The 18,756-nt window shown below is 46.1% G+C and overlaps 1 long non-coding RNA gene across 2 annotated transcripts; it reads right to left on the bottom strand.

Annotated features, from left to right (window-relative positions):
• Window positions 1-2,490: 2,490 nt before the first annotated feature.
• LOC108538831 (uncharacterized) lies at window positions 2,491-16,690 on the bottom strand. Of its 2 annotated transcripts, none has more exons than XR_001888199.1 (3): window positions 15,816-16,690; window positions 13,731-13,935; window positions 2,491-2,529 (listed from the first exon to the last, which is right to left on the bottom strand). It is a non-coding gene; the product is annotated as an uncharacterized LOC108538831 (long non-coding RNA). The 2 variants fall into 2 exon arrangements; XR_001888200.1 differs by lacking the exon at window positions 2,491-2,529 and adding an exon at window positions 5,562-5,617.
• Between the last annotated feature and the right edge of the window lie 2,066 nt (window positions 16,691-18,756).

Here is an 18,756-nt window from a genome sequence, read left to right as displayed (position 1 = left end):
AAAAAAAAATTAGCTGGGTGTTGTGGCGGGCACCTGTAATCCCAGCTACTTGGGAGGCTTAGGCAGGAGAATCATTTGAACCTGGGAGGCGGACGGAGGTTGCAGTGAGCCAAGACCGTGCCATTGCACTCCAACCTGGGTGACAAGGCAAAACTCCATCTATAAAATAAAATAACATAACATAAAACAAAATAAAATAAAATAAAGTTACCATACATCTCCCCCATGACCCAGCAATCTCACTCTTAGATATTTACCAAGAGAAATGGAGACATAAGTTCCCAAAAAGGTGTGTACAGAAGTGTTCATGGTGGCCTTATTCAAAACAGTTTCTAAGTGGAAACAATGCCAATTCCAACGACAGCTGAGTGGAGAAACAAACTGCGGTGCCTCTAACACTGTGGAAAAGTTTCATCGAAAGGAATGAACCACCCAACCCACGCAACACCACAGATGAATCGAAGACTCGAAGAAACATTACGCTGAGCAAAAGGAGCTGACCTGGGCTGGGCACAGTGGTCACAGCTGTGATCTCAGCACTTTGGTAGACCAAGGTGGGTGGATCACCTGAGGTCAGAATTTCGAGACCAGCCTGGCCAATGTAAAATACCATCTCTACTAAAAATATAAAATTAAATTAGCCTGGTGTGGTAGTGTGCACCTGTAGTCCCAGTTACTCGTGAGGCTGAGACAGGAGAATTGCTTGAACCCAGGAGGTAGAGGCTGCCATGAGCCAGGATTACGCCACTGCACTCCTGCCTGGGTGAGACACAGCAAAACTCCATCTCAAAAAAAAAAAAAAAAAAAAAAAAAAAAAAAGAAAAGAAAAAGGAGCTGACGTGAAAAGAGTACAGACCTTATGATTCCATTTATGTGAGATTCAAGAACAGGAAAGATGCATTTGTGATGACAGAAGTCAAACAGCAGGACCCAGTGAACAACTGGAAGAGGATGGGAGTGTGCTCTCAGAGATGATAGAAATGTCTATTATCTTGAATTGGGTGGTAATTATAGGGTAAATACAATTGGTAAAACCCGGTGAATTGAAGGATTAACACTGAAATGCTTTTTTTTTTTTTTAAATGAAGTCGCACTCTGTCACCCAGGATGGAGTGCAATGGCGCCATCTCAGCTCATTGCAACCTGTGTCTTCTGGGTTCAAGCGATTCTCCTGCCTCACCCTCCCAAAGTGCTGGGATTACAGGCACAAGCCACCGTACCCGGCTGACTCATGCATTTTATTGTATGTAAAGTATACCTTTAAAAATGACAGCAGATGGCCGGGTACGGTGGCTTATGCCTGTAATCCTAGCACTTTGGGAGGCTGAGACGGGCAGATCACGAGGTCAAGAGATCGAGACAATCCTGGCCAACATGGTGAAACCCCATCTCTACTAAAAATACAAAAATTAGCTGGGCGTGGTGGGGTGCATCTGTAGTCCCAGCTACTTGAGAGGCTGCAGCAGGAGAATCACTTGAACCCAGGAGGTGGAGGTTGCAGTGAGCCGAGATCACACTATTGCATTCTAGCCTGGGTGACAGAGCGAGACTCCATCTCAAAAAAAAAAAAAAGAGCAAAGCAAATATACAAACTGTGAATTCATACAGAGCAAACACACCGAGCAAATACAGTTATTGCGAGTCTGTCTCCCAGATTTTAGTTCCAGCCTATTGTCACCACGTAAGAATGTGGGTCTTATGTTGCCAGCATTCCTTTTTCAAGAGAAATCTCAAAGTCTGGGTTTTGTTTGTTTGTTTGTTTGTTTTTTTGTTTTTTTTTTTTTAATGGGAACTCTGATGACTTGTAAGGTTTGGCAAATTCAAAAGCAACAAAAATAGTTAAAATGCGGGGTGTGTCAAATGATGCACGGGGCTCTGTTTGGAACCTGTATTCCCAGGTCGCATATTCTCCTAGTGGGCTCAAGATGTGATTTCTTCCTGGATTTTCTACACTTTTAATAACACACTTTCACCTACCCACATCCCTAACAACCCAAATGCTGTTATTTGTTGCAAGAACTGAACAGAGCAAACCCTCAAAGCTGAAATAGAAAAGCTTTCCTAGGCAACATGCAAGCCTGGGAGAAGGAGTCCCTGTTAAGACAAGATACATTTGTTGACTTAGTAACCGTGAGCCCTTAGGCAAGTCTCTCAGCCTCTCTGAGCAATCAGTTTCCTCCCTAGCTCTCCCAAAACGACGCAATCCCCTAAGTTAACCATGAGCTGCCTACCTGGCATTTAGTTGACACTGAGGATTTCAAGGCTTATTCTTTCTCTTTAGTGTGGCTTCAAAGAGGGAAAACCACACTGTTTCTTCTCTCTCTCTCTGGTTTTGTTTGTTTCTATCTCCCAAGAGTCACGGTTCTCACAAACATGGCTTGCTTTTCATCCACAGTAGCTGCAGGAGAGATAGGGCTGGGCATGGTGGCTGACACCTGTAATCTCAGCATTTTGGGAGGCCAAGGTGGGCAGATTGCTTGGGCCCAGGAGTTTGAAACCAGCCTTAGACATCGTGGTGAAACCTCGTCTCTACGAAAATTAGAAAAAAAAAGAAAAGTTGGGTGTGGTTGTGTGCACCTATAGTCCCAGCTACAGGAGGCTGAGGTGGGAGGATCACCTGAACCCAGGAGGTGGAGGCTTCTCATCCTTCCCCTCCTCCACCACCCCCTTCTCTCCCTCCTTCCCCTCTTTCCTTCCCCTTCCCCCTCCTCCCCTCCTCTTTCTCTCCTCTCCTTCCTCCTCCTTCCTCTCCTCCTTCCCTCCTCTCCCTCCTCTCCTCCCTCCTCCTCCTCCTCCCCCTCCTCCTCCTTTCTCTTCTTTTCCTTCTCCTTCTCCTCCTTCTTCTCTTGTTTTTTAATTTTTCCAGGCTGGAGTGTAGTGGCACAATCTTGGCTCACTGCAACCTCTGCCTCCTGGGTTCAAGCGATTCTCCTGCCTCAGCCTCCCAAGTAGCTGGGAGTACAGGCGCGCACCACCAGGCCTGGCTAATTTTTGTATTTTTAGTAGAGATGGGGTTTCACCATGTTGGCCAGGCTGGTCTTGAACTCCTGACCTCAGGTGATTCGCCCACCTCGGCCTCCCAAAGTGCTGGGATTACAGGCGTGAGCTACTGCACCCAGCCCACTTCTTAATACTAAGTTTTTTTCTCTATTCAAGAAAGTCCAGTGTAGTTTTCCAGAGATTAAGTGGCATGAGATGTAGTAACAGACTGAATACAGAAGCAAATATGAGATTCCAGCTGTCTTCTCTTAAACTGGGCATTAAAAAGATTTGCAAAAAACGTAAAACAATGCCACTGTTTCCAATAAATCTTTTGGGAAAATATGGGACTTAAAAAAATAAAAAATTATTTAACATGCAGTAGGTTTACTATTCTTTAAAAAAGCAGTATGTAGGCCAGGCATGGTGGCTCACGCCTGTATCCCAGCACTTTGTCGAGTGGACCACCTGAGGTCAGGGGTTCAAGACCAGCCTGGCCAACATGGTGAAAACCCATCTCTACTAAAAGTACAAAAATTAGCCAGGCCTGGTGGTGCGCGCCTGTAATCCCAGTTACTCAGGAGGCTGAAAGTCACTTGAACCCAGGAGGTGGAGGTTGCAGTGAGCTGAGATTGTGCCATTGCACTCCAGCCTGGGCAACAGAAGGAGACTACAACTCAAAAAAAAAAAAAAAAAAGGCAGTACATATTTATAATTGTTTCTTGATTTAAATGTCTAATATGGTAAATATCTATAGCTATTGTCCACATAACAAAAGCTCCTTGGGGTCCCTTGGTGTTAAGGGGTCTATGACCAGTTTTAGAACTTGTGCTCTGTGGCCAACTTGTATGAGCCTGTGCACCTAGGAAAACTCCTGTAAATGTTATGTCTAAACCCAAAGCCACGTAATCTGTTAAAAGGTGTCTTCTGATGAAAACAGACCCTTACTGGAAAGCCTATTTATGGCAGTAGATTCCGTTGGGGAACAAGCTGTTTATATCTCAATAAACCTTGCTGGTTAGTGCATAGTAGATTGTTAATGAATCAACAAGGTCTTTAAAAATTAATCACTAAACACTTTAACAGTAGGTCAACCATGACAGAGAGGTTAAAATTTAGAGTGTGACTTCAAGACACTTGGAGATTACTGGAGTGGAACAAGATCCAGTGGAAGCCTGTTGACCAAAAACTTCCAGCAGCACAAATCTGGGTTATAGCAGGTGGCTTTACTGATAACCCACTGTCATGGGCATTGGTGGCAAGTTCCAGCGTGGGGGCAGTTGTATGGCATGTAGGTAAGTACCTGGGCTCTGCCTTCAGTGTTTAGCTAAATCCCGGCTCTACTGACTTTGTGACTTATGGTAAGTATTCCCATTCACTGCTCTGTGCGTCAGTCTACTCATTTGTCAAATAATTAGGACTGCTGTAAGGATTAAATAAAATAATGATCTGGGGTGGGAAATGACCAGCAAAACCTGCCCTTCTCCCTTCCTTGGCACAAGGCCGATTACACTGGGCAACCCCGATTTGTGTCTAGCTGTGGCTAACTCTTGCCAGTGGAATGAAAGGGACCGTGATCCGTGCGATTTCTGCCTCCCTTGCCCTTGTCTTCCCCTCCTTTCTGCCTTCTTGCTGGTCAGGATGGTGACTGAGTCCCCTTGCAGGCTGTGTGTATGGAAAACAGTAGAGCTGCTAGCAGCCCAGGTTCCTGTTGGAACAGAGAAGCCACTGACTTGGAGCCTCCCAGTGGACCGAGACATGGAACAGAATGAATTTCCTTATTTTAGTCGTGTTATTGCTGAGTCACTTGTTCCAACAGTGCAGGCTTTCACCCTAAAACATTCATGCACATTGTTTCCAAGTGTGGCTGCTCATGATAAACGCTGGGTAAACTTTGCTATCAGGACCCTGCTGTCTTGCTCTGGAAGGATACAACTACTGCAGTCTCAGTACAGGAAAGACACAATACTTTTTTTGTTTTTCTTAAGACAGAGTCTCATTCTGTAGCCCAGGCTGGAGTACGGTGGCACAGTCTTGGCTCACTGCAACCTCTGCCTCCCGGGTTCCAGCAATTCTCCTGCCTCAGTCTCCTAGGTAGCTGGGATTACAAGTACACACCACCAACACGCTGGCTAATTTTTGTATTTTTAATAGAGAAGGGGTTTCGCCATGTTGGCCAGGCTGGTCTTGAACTCCCTACCTCAAGTGATCTGCCCACCTCAGCCTCCCAAAGTGCTGGGATTACAGGCGTGAGCCACCACACCCGGCCACACAGAACACATTCTGAATCTTTTGCAGTGTCGCAGAGACACATGCTTTGTCTTTAGACTCCACGGCTCAGTAGGTGTGTGACGTGGGCAAGTTACTTCACCTCTGCAAATCTGCTTCATTATCCGTTAAACGAGGGAGAAATAACAACACCTCCTTCGCAGAATAGTGGCGAGTCTTCAATAAGGTAACACCTGTAAATTGTTGAGCTTTCTTCCGTAAGTGCTAAATAACCGTGTGCTACTATTTTAATGACCATCTTCCATATTCCTAGTAGAGACCAGCTCATCAATTGCTACCTGTTGAAGTTGTTCTGAATCCGGGGTTGGTCGCTGCATCTTGCAGGTGTTTTGCCCAGCGGGATGATCAACTGATAATGAAAAGCATCTGGTTTTTAGTCCCAGGGCCTTCCTGTCCCCACATAGCCAAAGCCCACTGGGAGTTAGAATAAAACAGAGAAGGCAGATATGGGACCCGCTGGCCACACCTTAGGAAATGTCTGTTCTCAAGATGCCTGTTGATGTGGCTACAGCCTAGGCCTTAATGCAAGCCTGGCTCTAAGAAGCAAATTGTCCCGATTTTTTTTTTTTTTTGAGATGGGATCTTGCTCTGTTGCCCAGGATGGAGTGCAGTGGCGTGATCTTGGCTCACTGCAACCTCTGCCTCCTGGGTTCAAGCAATTCTCCTGCCTCAGCCTCCCAAGTAGCTGGGATTACAGGCGCCCACTAACATGCCCGGGTTAATTTTTGTAGTAGAGACGGGGTTTCACCATGTTGGCCAGGCGGGTCCCAAACTTCTGACCTCAGGTGATCCATCTACCTAGGCCTCCCAAAGTGCTGGATTATAGGCGTGAACCACCGCGCCCAGCTCCGATTGTTTCTGTTTGTTTTGAGATAGGATCTTGCTCTGTCACCCAGGCTGGAGTGCAGTGGCATGCTCACAGCTCACTGCAGTCTTGATCTCCTGGGCTCAAGTGATCCTCCTGCTTCAGCTTTCTGAGTAGCTAAGACTATAGGTGTGTGCCACCACACCTGGCTAGTTATTTTTTATTTTTTGTAGAGACGGGTTCTATGTTGTGTAGGCTGGTCTCAAGCTCCAGGGCTCAAACGATCAGCCCGCCTCGGCCTCCTAAAATGCTGAGATTACAGGAGTGAGCCACCATGCCCAACCTCAAGTATTTCATGGGTTATATATGATATCATTGTCTCTAATGTCCTCTAAATTCTACAACTTTCATTCATAATCACCCACATCCCATAATAAATAGTAGAGGGGAGGCTTTAGTGACATTCCATTGACTAAAGCAAAGGCGAGCAAACTATGCTCTCCACCGGCCAGGCCAGATCTGGCCCATTGCTTGTTTTTATCAATAAAGTTTTATTGGAACACAGCCATGTTCATTTGTTTACCTATCATCTCTGGCTTTTTGTGCAACAATGGTAGAGCTGAATACTTGTGACAGAGACCACATGGCCTGCAAAGCCTAAAATATTTACTACCTGGCCCTTTACAGAAAATACTGCCCTTTGACCCATAGCATCTCCCTGTGAGGTACCGTCTCCAGAGTCCAGGGAACTGGAAGGAAAAAACCTTCAAACTCTCCCATTCCCATTCCCACTCAGAAGTTGCTAAAACCCTCCAGGAAGAAACGTGAATTCCAAGCAACTGTCTGGTAACAAAGATAAATCCTTATTTGAAGCCCTCCAGCTTGACTAACAGCCCATTTGCCATCAACCTGGTTATTATGAGAATTTCAATTTAAATACAATCCTTCTCTCTCGCTCTCTTTTTTTATTTTTCTGAGACAGAATCTCACTCTGTTGCCCAGGCTGGAGTGCAGTGGTACCATCCTGGCTCACTGCAACCTCTGCCTCGCGAGTTCAAGCAATTCTCGTGCCTCAGCCTCCGAGTAGCTGGGATTACAGGCATGAACCACCATGCCTGGTTAATACATATAATTCTTCTATGTGTGTGTCTAAACTACTGAGAAAAAGCACAAACAGGACAGAATTATGAACAAAGCACTCTCTTGAGGCTTTTCTCTGTTAGATACTTTCAAACTTAAAGAACAGACTGGGCAAGGTGGCTCACTCCTGTAATCCCAGGCCATTGGGAGGCCGAGGCTGACAGATCACCTGAGGTCAGAAGTTCGAGACCAGCCTGATCAACATGGAGAAACCCCAAGTCTACTAAAAATGCAAAATTAGCTATTGCACTCCAGCCTGGGCAACAACAGTGAAACTCTAACAACAACAACAAAAAAATTCCAAAATAATTTTGCCAAGGGAAGAAGCCAGACAGACAAAAAGTACATACTCTATGATTCCATTTACATACAAATCTAGAATCTGGGAACAAATTTCTTGTGATGGATATATGTTTGCCTGGGGATGGGACAGGCAGGATGAAGGGGTCACATAGGGGAAGAAGGAAATTTCTGGGAGAGATGCTGATATGGTCTGGCTGTGTCCCCACCCAAATCTCATCTTGAATTAGTAGCTCCCATAATTCCCACGTGTTGTGGGAGGGACCCGGGGGGAGATAATGTAATCTTGGGGGCAGTTTCTCCCATACTGTTCTCGAGGTGAATAAGTCTCACGAGATCTGAGGATTTTATAATGGGTTCCCCCTTTCACTGGGTTCTCATTCTCTCTTCGCCAGCCACCATGTAAGGAGTTTCTGTGATCTTCTGCCATGATTGTGAGGCCTCCCCAGCCATGTGGAACTGTGAGTCCATTAAACTTGCTTCCTTTATAAACTACCCAGTCTCGGGTATGTCTTTATCAGTAGTGTGCAAATGGACTAATACAGATGGGTATGTTCGTTCTCTTGTAATGGTTTCATTGGTTATCCCTGTGTCAAAACTCTTCAAATTGTACATGTATGTGTAGTTTATCATGTAATTTCTACCTCAACAAAGTTGTTTTAAATAATCATAAAAGTCTTTATATAAATGGGTTCTTATGGAAAAACATGGACCAACATCACAGGAAAGAAGCCATGGTTGAAGTCGGGATGGAGGATTAGGGGCTGGAGGGAAATGCTTGGCTTCCGAGGACTTTCATGAACTAGTGAATGCACTGCCGATTATAACGGTGTGGCAGTATTTGAGTGTCTTGGTTCTGCTTATAAGTACTTTTTTTTTTTTTAAGAGCCAGGGTCTTGCTCTGCTGCCCAGGCTATAGTGCAGTGGCACAATCATAGCTCATTGCAGCCTTGACCTCCCAGGCTCAAGCCATCCTCCCACCTCAACCTTCCAAGTATCTTGGACTACAGGTGTGCACCATCACATCTGGCTAATTTTTGTAATTTTTGAAGAGATGGGGATCTCACTATGCTGCCCAGGCTGATCTCTAATAACTCCTGGACTCAAGCAATCCTCCTGCCTTGGCCTCCCAAAGTGCTGGAATTACAGATGTGAGCCACTGTGCCCAGCTTCAAGCACATTCCTATCTTTAAAGGCTATGTATTTCTTCATGGAGCTAAACATCAGCACTCTGTTTCTGCTATTCAGTGTTAAAATGTCTGGAATGTATTCATTCCTGGATTCAGCCATTCAGCAGATATTTCTTAAGTGCAAATGTGTGCCAGGCAGTGTTCTAAGCTCTGGGGGTTAAACAGAAAGTGTGGCAGGTCTAGCCTTACTCTTGGGTCTTCATTCTCACTCTCTCTAGGGGCTTCTTCTCCCAGCCTAAGATCACGATGCTGCAGTGTTTCTCAAATTATGAACTAGAGCTACACACAAAGGCTTTTCTGACCTCTGTCTCCCTCTAGCTGCTGCACTGGCTCTCCTTTCCCTCCACAGATCAGTTCTTGACAGTCTACACTTGCCAATCCCTCTGGGACGCACCCGACCTCGCTGCAGGGTGGAGGCATCACTGCATGTCTGCTGGGAGAGTGTGGCAGCTAGCTCCCAGCTGAGTCTCCCCAAAAGGAATTGTCCTTAGCCAGAGGAAGAACAACTCCCAAATCCACAGTCTAAATCCAGTGCTTGGTCAGTGGGGAGGTCCCTGTCCTTCCTTGGGTGCAGAGCATATCTGAGGGGCATCCCAGCTGCACAGTTCCCCGAGAGGTTGGCTGAGGCCTCTGTTGCAGCCTTACTGCAGCTCAACTTCTCCCTCTGCCCTGTCCTGCCTCCCTTCCTCCCTCACCAACGTATTCTGAGTATATTTTCCAATAAGCCACCTCCACTCAGATCTGCATCTCAGAATGTGATTCTGGGGAAATCCAACCTACACCACTATCTTCACTTCCATCATCCATTAACCCCTCATCCCACTGGGATCCGGCATCTGCCTCTACCCCAAAAATGATCTCCACTGTCACAGATCCATGCATAGCTTTCGCCAAAGATTTTATTTCTTGACAGGCAGCATTTCAGACCGTGACTTTCTCCTTCCCTGAAATATCCCCTCTCCCCAGATCTGAGACTCCACTTTCTCATGGTGTCCATGCCCAACCCTCACCTCATCAATGCTTCTTTGAATCTTTGACTCTTCCTGGTCAGATCTCTAGTCTCCTTTCTTCTTCTCAAATGATATTTCCTGAGCCCTCATTCTACATGCTTACGCGTTTCCATGCCTCAGCCATCACCTGTGATTTACAAATGTGATTTACCTGTGATTTACAAATCCCAAATTGATATCTCTATTATTGGTTTCTTCCTTAAACATGCATCTATCCATCCATTTATCCATCCATTTATCTATCCATCCGTCAATCCGTGCATCCGTCCAACTATCCAGCCATCTATCCATTCGTCCATCCATCCATCCACGCATCCATGCATGCATGCATCCATCCATCCATCCATCCATCCATCCATCCATCCATCCATCCATCCGTCCATCCGTCCATCTGTCCATCCGCCTGTTCATCTGTCTGTCCATCCATCCATTCATCCATGCATCCAACAAATATTTTCAGAGTACATTCTATGTGCTCTGAGCTAGGTGCTAAGGATACAGTGGTGAAAAAATAGTGTCCTCACCCCTAAACGCAGCTACCAACTGGACAGCTCCACTGGGCTGTTTCCCAGGCTCCTTGACACATCATATTGCACACCCAACTGCCACTCCCTGCACCAGGAAACTCACTCTTATCCTCCAGGGTCCTCTCCCTTGGCTAGTACTGGTTCACCAAGTCAGAAACGTGAGATGGTCCTAGACTCCTCTTCTTCACTCTCCACAGATCCCAGCATCCATCTCATTGGCTCTTCGCACATTCAACTCTTCCTCGCATCTCTATGCAGAATCGCAGCCCTGATTCTGGCTTTTATAAATTCTTGCCTCAACTTCCAAATTAGTTTCCCAGCTAGCCTCAAGGCCCAGACTCTTCCGGTTCCTGCTCCACACCCTCCTAGAGGGGATGGTTAATGTTCACTCTTGAAGCACGTCACCCACCTTGGATCCCTTTTCTACCCTTACTGACTATGCTTGGGTGCCCCATGAAGCTGATTGCTATGGATTTCAGGTGATATCACCTGGCTCTCCTTGCTTCCTGGTATCCAGTTAGGTTTGACCAATAAGAGGTTCAAGCAGGCTGGGCGTGGTGGCTCACGCCTGTAATCCCAGCACTTTGGGAGGCTAAGGTGGGAGGATCAGTTGAGCCTGGGAGGGTGAGGTTGCAGTGAGCTGAGACTGCACCACTGCACTCCAGCTTAGGTGACAGAGTGAGACCTTGTCTCAGAAAAAAAAAAAAAAAAAGACACCTCTTGATAGTCTTGATAGGCGTTTATATAGCTCTCATTGTCTTGGTGGCTAAACATTCCGGCTTCCAGATGAATATAGTTTATTTAACTGTTCCCTTCTTAGAACCAACACTACTAGTTTTTCCCCAATATCCAGTCTGTCCTTCCCCAACAGCAGAAGCGTCACATCTAAGCTGGGGACAAGACATTCAGGATAAAGACTACGAGTTGCAGCCTCCCTGCTCATGTGATTTTCTGCCCAATGGGATGTGAGCATAGCTGGGCATCATGCCCTTAGTGGGGAGGAGCATGCTCTCCCCATCCCTCTGTCTCTCTCCCCACTGGCTGGGATGTGACTGTGGAAGTGAGATATCTGTGCCTATGCAGATTAAGACAGTGTTGCAAGGATGGAAGGCGTCTTAGGTCCTTAAGTAGAGCTAGGATACCAGCCCTGGACTCCTTACAGCTAGACAGTCCATGACAACAGGTTGGTCTAACTCCAAAGACCACATTAACCAATAACCAGTAGCAACTCCCAAGGTAAAGAAAGGCACGTGGAAAGAGCTCGTCCTCTGTCATGCTCCCTGACCTCCGACACTCACAACTTTTGCCGTGTCTGCACGTTGCCTCAACTGTTATTTACCTAACAGCTTCTTTCAATTTAGCCCTCTTGTAAAATACAACAGAAATGTATTTATTTAAAAGGGAAACTAGCTGGGCACAATAGCTCATGTCTAATCCCAGCAGTTTGGGAGGCCAAGGTGGAAGGATCGCTTGAGCCCAGGAGTTCGAGAGCAGCCTGAGAAACATAGTGAGATCTCATTTCTACAGGGGGAAAAAAAAAAAAAATTAGCTGGGCATGGTGGTGTGAGTCTGTGGTCCCAGCTACTCAGGAGGCTGAGGTGAGAGGACCTCCTGATCCCAGGAGGTCGAAGCTACAGTGAGCCATGATCGTGCCACTGCACTCCAGCCTGGGGGACGGAGAGACCCTGTCTCTAAACAAACAAACAAATAAAAGGAAACCTTGGCCAAGCATGGTGGCTCATGCCTGTAATCCCAATACTTTGGGAGGCCGAGGCGAGTGGATCACGAGGTCAGGAGTTCAAGACCAGCCTGGCCAAGACGGTGAAACCCCGTCTGTACTAAAAATACAAAAACTAGCCAGGCGCTGCGGCAGGCGCCTGTAATCCCAGCTACTTGGGAGGCTGAGGCAGGAGAGTTGCTTGAACCCTGGGGACAGAGGTTGCAATGGGCCGAGATCACACCATTGCACTCCAGCCTGGGCGACAGAGAAGACTCCATCTCAAAAAAAAAAAAAAAGAAACCTTAACAGACCATTGCTGTTTGCCATATCCAACAGGGGTGAAGAAAACCCAATAAAACCAAACAATGTTATTAAATCAAAATTAAAACAAAATCAAATACCGGTACCCGAAAAACAAGTTCCCAAAGAGAAGAATGGGCCTTTTGTTGCTTATGCCATAAGTACCTGTAGTCATTGCCAGTACCCATAACCTTTAACTTTATGCCTGAAAAGTCTCATTTTAATCACTTAGGATTTAATCACGTGATCTCATTTTCATCACGGTGACTCTAGAAAGTGCAATGATGGCAAGGGGCTTGGGTTCTGGTGTCACAGCAGAACCGGGGGGAAGCCTGCACCTCGGGCCTCCAGAGATCAATGGCTAGGCACTGGGGACTGGAAGCCCCGGCCCCAGCAAACCTCACCACAGCACTGGGTCCTAAAGGGTCTTGGGGTCACTTGCTGAGATGACTTTTTTTTTTTTTACCTTTTGTTGTCAACTTATTTACTCCTTTGCCAATATTCAAATAGGCAGGCATTCATAAAACAGCGAAAAAAAAAAAAAGAAAAAATCCTCTAAAACGGCCAAAGAATCTGTTGTACTTTACTTTTTAGAAACCTGGAAACCAGGAGCTCTGGCATTTGTGGAATAGCAGCATTAAAAATATCTACGATAGGCCGGGCTCAGTGGCTCACGCCTGTAATCCCAGCACTTTGGGAGACTGAGGTGGGCGGATCACCTGAGGTCAGGAGTTTGGGACCAGCCTGGCCAACATGGTGAAACCCTATTTCTAATAAAAATACAAAAATTAGCCGGGTGTGGTGGTGGGCGCTTGTAATCCCAGCTACTCGGGAGGCTGAGGCAGAACTGCTTGAACTGGGGAGGTGGAGGTTACAGTGAGCCGAGATGGAGCCAATGCACTCCAGCCTGGGAGAGAGAGCGAGACTCCCTCAACTCAGTTCCCCTCAATAGTCACATCTTGAAAAACTATTATAGTACAATATCACAACCAGGAGACTGACAGTCATCTGTTTCACTGCATTCAGATGTCCCAGGTTTTACTTGTATTCATGTGTGTGTGTGCGCATGTGCACGTGAGAACGTGTGCATTTAGACATAAAGCAGGAAAACAAAGTGATAGCAAATTGTAATGTGCTATAAAAAAGTAAAGGTTTTAAAACATGCTGGGGCCCTATTAAATTAGACTGTCTGGGGTGGGGCCTGAGCTTTGGGATACTTACAAGTGATTTTAACAGGCAGCCAGGCCTGGAAAGCATGGCCTTAGCCTTGGAGCCCTGCCCTCATTCATTCTCTGGGGGTCTCACTATATTGCCCAGGCTGGTCTCTAACTCCTGGGCTCAAGTGATTCTCCTCTCTGCCTCCCAAAGTGCTGGATTACAGCGGAGGGCCACCGCGCCTGACCCAGTGGCCGCCTTTCACTGTCCCCTTTGCCCAATCTGTCTCAGACACCCTGGGCTCCGGGCTGTTACCTGAATTGTCCTTTCCCCAAGCTGGGCTGCTGCTTCCCATCTTTCAGGTGTCTGCTTGGACACCACCTCCTCAAAAAGGAGTATTTTACTCCAATGCTCAGGCCATCTTTGGTGGGTTCTGAGAAGCGGTGACCAGGGATTGCCAGTGTGCCACGGAGTCCCACTGCCCCCATCCATCTCCCAGCCTCGTCTTCACAGCAGTTCTCTGTAGAGATGGGAGCAGTGGTTGAGGGGTGCTTTCCATAGAATACAGAGCCAAAGCCTTAAACAAGAGCCCCCCCACCCCCAAACCTCCCAAAGCCCAGGCTCAGCACTCCTGGGGGAGGGAGGGGTCTGTCGGGTACAGGAGAGGATTAGGTAAGGCAGAATCACAAAGGCATAGAACTCTCCCTCTACAGTCTCAGCGTCCCTGGGGCACATCTGACCCCGTCGGGCAGGAAGTCTCCACATGGTGAGAGCACATCTTTAACCTCTCCTGAACCCTTTCTAACCTCTCTTCTCACCTTTGATAAGTGAATCTACCCAGAATGGAATACATTTTACTTCTTGTATAGCTCTCTTTTATATATGGACACTGATTTTCTGTATAAGGCAATGATACCCACTTCCCTTTGTAAAGAAACTGGAGAAGTTGATCAAAAAATTTTTTTAAAATTTATTTTTGATCTGGGTGTCTCAGGTTGAACATGTTGCCCAGGTTGGTCTCAGATGCCTGGGCTCAAGCAAACCTCCTTCTTCAGCCTCAGGGACTACAGGCTCATGCCTCTATGCCCAGCAGAAGTTGATTTTATGACTATGAAATTGATAGAAACCCAGGCGGTTCAAGGATGCGGCAATATTAGAACAAAGTCTGTGTACTGGGTTCAGGCCTGCAGATTAGGTCCTGGCATCACTTGGTTGGAACTGCAGACTGCAGTCCTGCTCTCCCCACAGGCTGGAGCGACCTGGGGTCAACTGTTAGCCAGTGGGACTCTCTCTCTTGCCTCTTTGCCGGGGCTCAGCCAATGACTCCCTGCCACCTGTGATCTGTCAACACAGCTCTGAGGAACCTCTTCAGTCCTGCTTCTTAGAGTGGAACTGGGTCCTGACTGCACCCTGCTGTGGGGTGGTTCACCTTCCAAAAGCATCAGACTTTTTGAAGAAAAGCAATTTAAGTGGCTATTTAAAGCAGTATTTTTAGATGAAAAGATGTGGAGCAGAATGCAACATTCACATGCAGCTTAACCTAAAATTCCAACCTTTAAACTCTGCCCCTGGATCCCAGGGGGGTCCACATGCTGTGTCCTCTAGCTTTGGGGATATGTTGGTAGACAACTTGAGATACTGTCCACCAGTGCAAATGGTGCTGTGGTTTTCTGTTCCTAGGGCCAGGCTGGAAAACTCTGAAAATAACAAATGCATAAAGCACTTGGCAGGGCCGGGCACGGTAGCTCACACCTATAATCCTGGCACTTTGGGAGGCCGAGGCAGGCGGATCACTTCAGCCCAGGAGTGTGAGACCATCCTGGGTGAAATGGTGACACCCCATCTCTACTAACAACAACAATAACAAAAACTTAGCTGGGCGTGGTTGCTCACACCTGTAATCCCAGCACATTGGGAGACTGAGACGGGCGGATCACTTGAGTCCAGCAGTTCAAGACCAGCCTGGGCAAAATGATGAAACCCCATCTCTAATCACAAAAAAACAAAAATAAAAACAACGAAAACAACTTAGCTGGGTGTGGTGGCTCACGCCTGTAATCTCAGCACTTTGGGAGGCCGACGCAGGTGGATCACTTGAGCCCAGCAGTTCGAGACCAGCCTGGGCCACACAGTGAAATCCTGTCTCTTAACAACAACAAAATAGCTGGGCATGGTGGTGCACGCCTGTAGTTCCAGCTACTTGGGAGGCTGAGGTAGATCACTTGAGCCTGGGAAGTTGAGGCTGCAGTGAGCTGAGATTGAGCCACTGCACTCCAACCTGGGCGACAGAGTGACACTGTCTTAAAACAGAATAAAGCTTTTTAAAAAAGTGCCTGGCACGTAGAGAACCCTTAGCACACCAATGTTGTTACTCCCCCTTCCCTTGGACCGTGTAAATACCTATTCAGGCCAAGTTCCACCAGGGCTGAAGGCCTGGTCTCGGTCAACGTCCATGTGAGTTCCAGTTCTGGCTCTTGTTCAGACTCCCCTCTGCACATCTGGAATCAAAGGATCAGCAGGAAAAGATCTGAACTTTGGAGACGAGGGAAAACCAATTAAGTCCCAACGCATGGAAATGATGCCTTAGCCAAAAGTTAAGACGGCTTGCTCAGTGCAACCTCGATTTGTCATCCTCCCAACTTTTCGAGACTGGGTCTCAGTATATTGCCCAGGGTGGTCTCGAACTCTTGAGCTCAAGTGATCCTCCCACCTCAGCCTCCCAAAGTGCTAGGATGACATGCATGAGACAACCATGCCCGGCCATCCCTCAGTCTTGATGCAAATACTCCTCCTTCATCTCAGTCCCTACCTTCATGCTGTTCAACCTGAATTTGATCCTCTGGGTCAAAAACCCCCCTTTGACCTTAGCATCATTCCCCGGTTCATCCACCTGCACAAGCCAACAGCATGGCACTACCACAGTCTCCTGTCCTCAGGTGTCAACAGGTGACAGCTCAGCTGCTATTCCTTGCAATATTTATTCAGCCACTATCATCGATCTGAGAAGGTGGATGACAAAGACTAGTGAGAGCCTATTCAGCATGTGGTGGCCTAGCACAGTTCCTTGAAATGATGGAAGGAGCTATTTTAACTCTTGACTGGGGAAGGAAGTCCAGGGCAAGCTATCCTCCAGTCTTTTGAGGGTGGAAAGCATAGCACTGTGGAGAAGCTGAGGTTCATCAGAGCTGGGAACACACCCAGGGGAGCAGAACAAGGAGGGATATTTGAAAATGTATAAATGCCTGTGAGGCCAGGCGCAGTGGCTCACGCCTGTAATCCCAGCACTTTGGGAGGCTGAGATGGGCAGATTGCTTGAGCTTAGGAGTTTGAGACCAGCCTGAGCAATATGGTGAAACCCCATCTCTATTAAAAATGCAAAACTTAGCCAGATTCGGTGGTAGGTGCCTGTAATCCCAGCTACTTGAAAGGCTGAGGGACGAGAATCCTTTGAGCCTGGGAGGCGGAGGTTACAGTGAGCCGAGATCCAGAGTGAAACCCTGTAGAAAGAAAAAAAAGAAAGAAAGAAAAAACACAGAAAAAAAAGGAAGAAAGGAGAAAGAGAAAAGGAAGAAAGAAAAAACGCGTTAAGTGCCTGTGTTAAAAAGTTTACCCCGACTCTTGGTGGCACTGAGTGACTAGAAAGCCCCGAGTCGGGGGCCCAGCACGGTCAGCTGCAGGTCTGTGCCAGACAAAGGGCAGCACCCAGGAACTGGCAGTCGGGATTAAGACCGAGAAGTAATGGTGGCTGAGGGAATAGAGCTGTATTTATTTAAGGACTAGGCAAAGATCCAAACCACTTTAAAAAATTTTAAATCAAACACTTTATTTCCACATAACAAGCGCAAAAAACTCCCAAACACTTTAACAATACAAGTAACGCAGTTATGAATTATATACTACTCAAAGCCCCAAGGTCAGAAGGTCAATCAGCTTAACGCTCCAAACATTTCCAGACATGGTTTTTCAAAGCTACCTTTGGTTTTTGGAAAAACCAGTATGGAAGTCAATATACATTGAACGCACTGAATAACATTTGCTTATAGTAAGGTGTCCGACAACATTAGCTTACACCTGGCAAGTTGGAGCATGATCTGAAGTCATACACTGAAATCCATACACAGGTTTCGCCCCCGAGCTCCTGCAGGGAGAAGTGAGGGCCGTGAAGGGGGAAGAAAAGGCCAGTCCGGGTGTGGCGTTTCTCGCTTTGTAACAGAGGTATGAGAGTTTAACACTAGTACACTGTCAAGTCATTAAGCTTCATGTTCCACATGGTTTCTTGCTGAGGCTTGAGATGGGCACAAATGGTGGGGAAGATGAAGTCACAGAAGAGTTTTGAGCAACAAGATCCCAAAGATGCTCAGAGAGGGTGGGAAGGAGCAAGCTACAGTTTCCCATTGTTCTCACATTATTTCAGGGTGAAATTGTGATGAGTTCAGATAAAATGTTCAAATATTTGCTTAAATTTTTAATCGGTTGCTCTATGAGAACCCTCATACATAGCAACTTTGAAACTTTCATTATAAAAAAGAGCCTACAAATAAATTCACAAAAAGGAGACAATTAATGTTGAGCAGCCAAAAAGTCATGGTTTATTATATCCGAAGAAATTTCATAATTCAAACACAACCAAACTGTACATTTTACAATCACATTCTATTTGTAAACAGTTAAAAGCCACTGACTTCTTTTGCATCTTAGGACACAAACAGTTAGAATCAAGGCAATGAAATGATGGCAAATTCTGTACTGTTAAAATTTTTACCCTTGTTTAGTCTCTCTTCTTTGACTAAGCAAGCATTATAATACCATTTGTGGGCAAAAAAAGGGGGGGAGGAAAGAAAGTTTAAAATGGTGTAACTCGTTAGTTTGCAACAACATTTAAAATTTTCTTTATACAACAAACAACTCTGTAAGCCCAATACCTTGGTTACAGTATGCATAGTTACTGATTTCGGCTTTAAGGTACAACAGTTAAACATTAACACAGTCACAAGAGAGCAGAAACATATGGAGCCACTTGATGGGATTACAAAAAATTATTACCTACTGATTATTAGCAAACCATCATCACTCACTAATAAAAAGACAGCATCTGAAAGCAGAATGTCAAACTCCAGCTTTAAGCGTTTTTTTGTTTTTTGTTTTTTCTTTTTTGGCAGAGAAAATTCTTTAACAGAGCAATATGTAGTATCAGTGCTAAAAGTTGGGGTTTTTGTTTTTTTCCTATAAGAAACTACAAGGAGTTTATTTATTTTTTTTTAATTTTTTAAATTTTTTTTTTTAACTGGGGAACTGGTTTTCCTGAGAACCATGCTCTTTGATTTGGGACAGGAATAGAAAA

The sequence above is a fragment of the Rhinopithecus bieti genome, unplaced genomic scaffold (genome assembly GCF_001698545.2).
Source record: "Rhinopithecus bieti isolate Rb0 unplaced genomic scaffold, ASM169854v2 scaffold_13348, whole genome shotgun sequence".
In the NCBI taxonomy this organism is placed as follows: Eukaryota; Metazoa; Chordata; class Mammalia; order Primates; family Cercopithecidae; genus Rhinopithecus; species Rhinopithecus bieti.
Note: the sequence above shows the minus strand (reverse complement) of the source record. Positions and strands in the feature narration are given on the sequence as shown.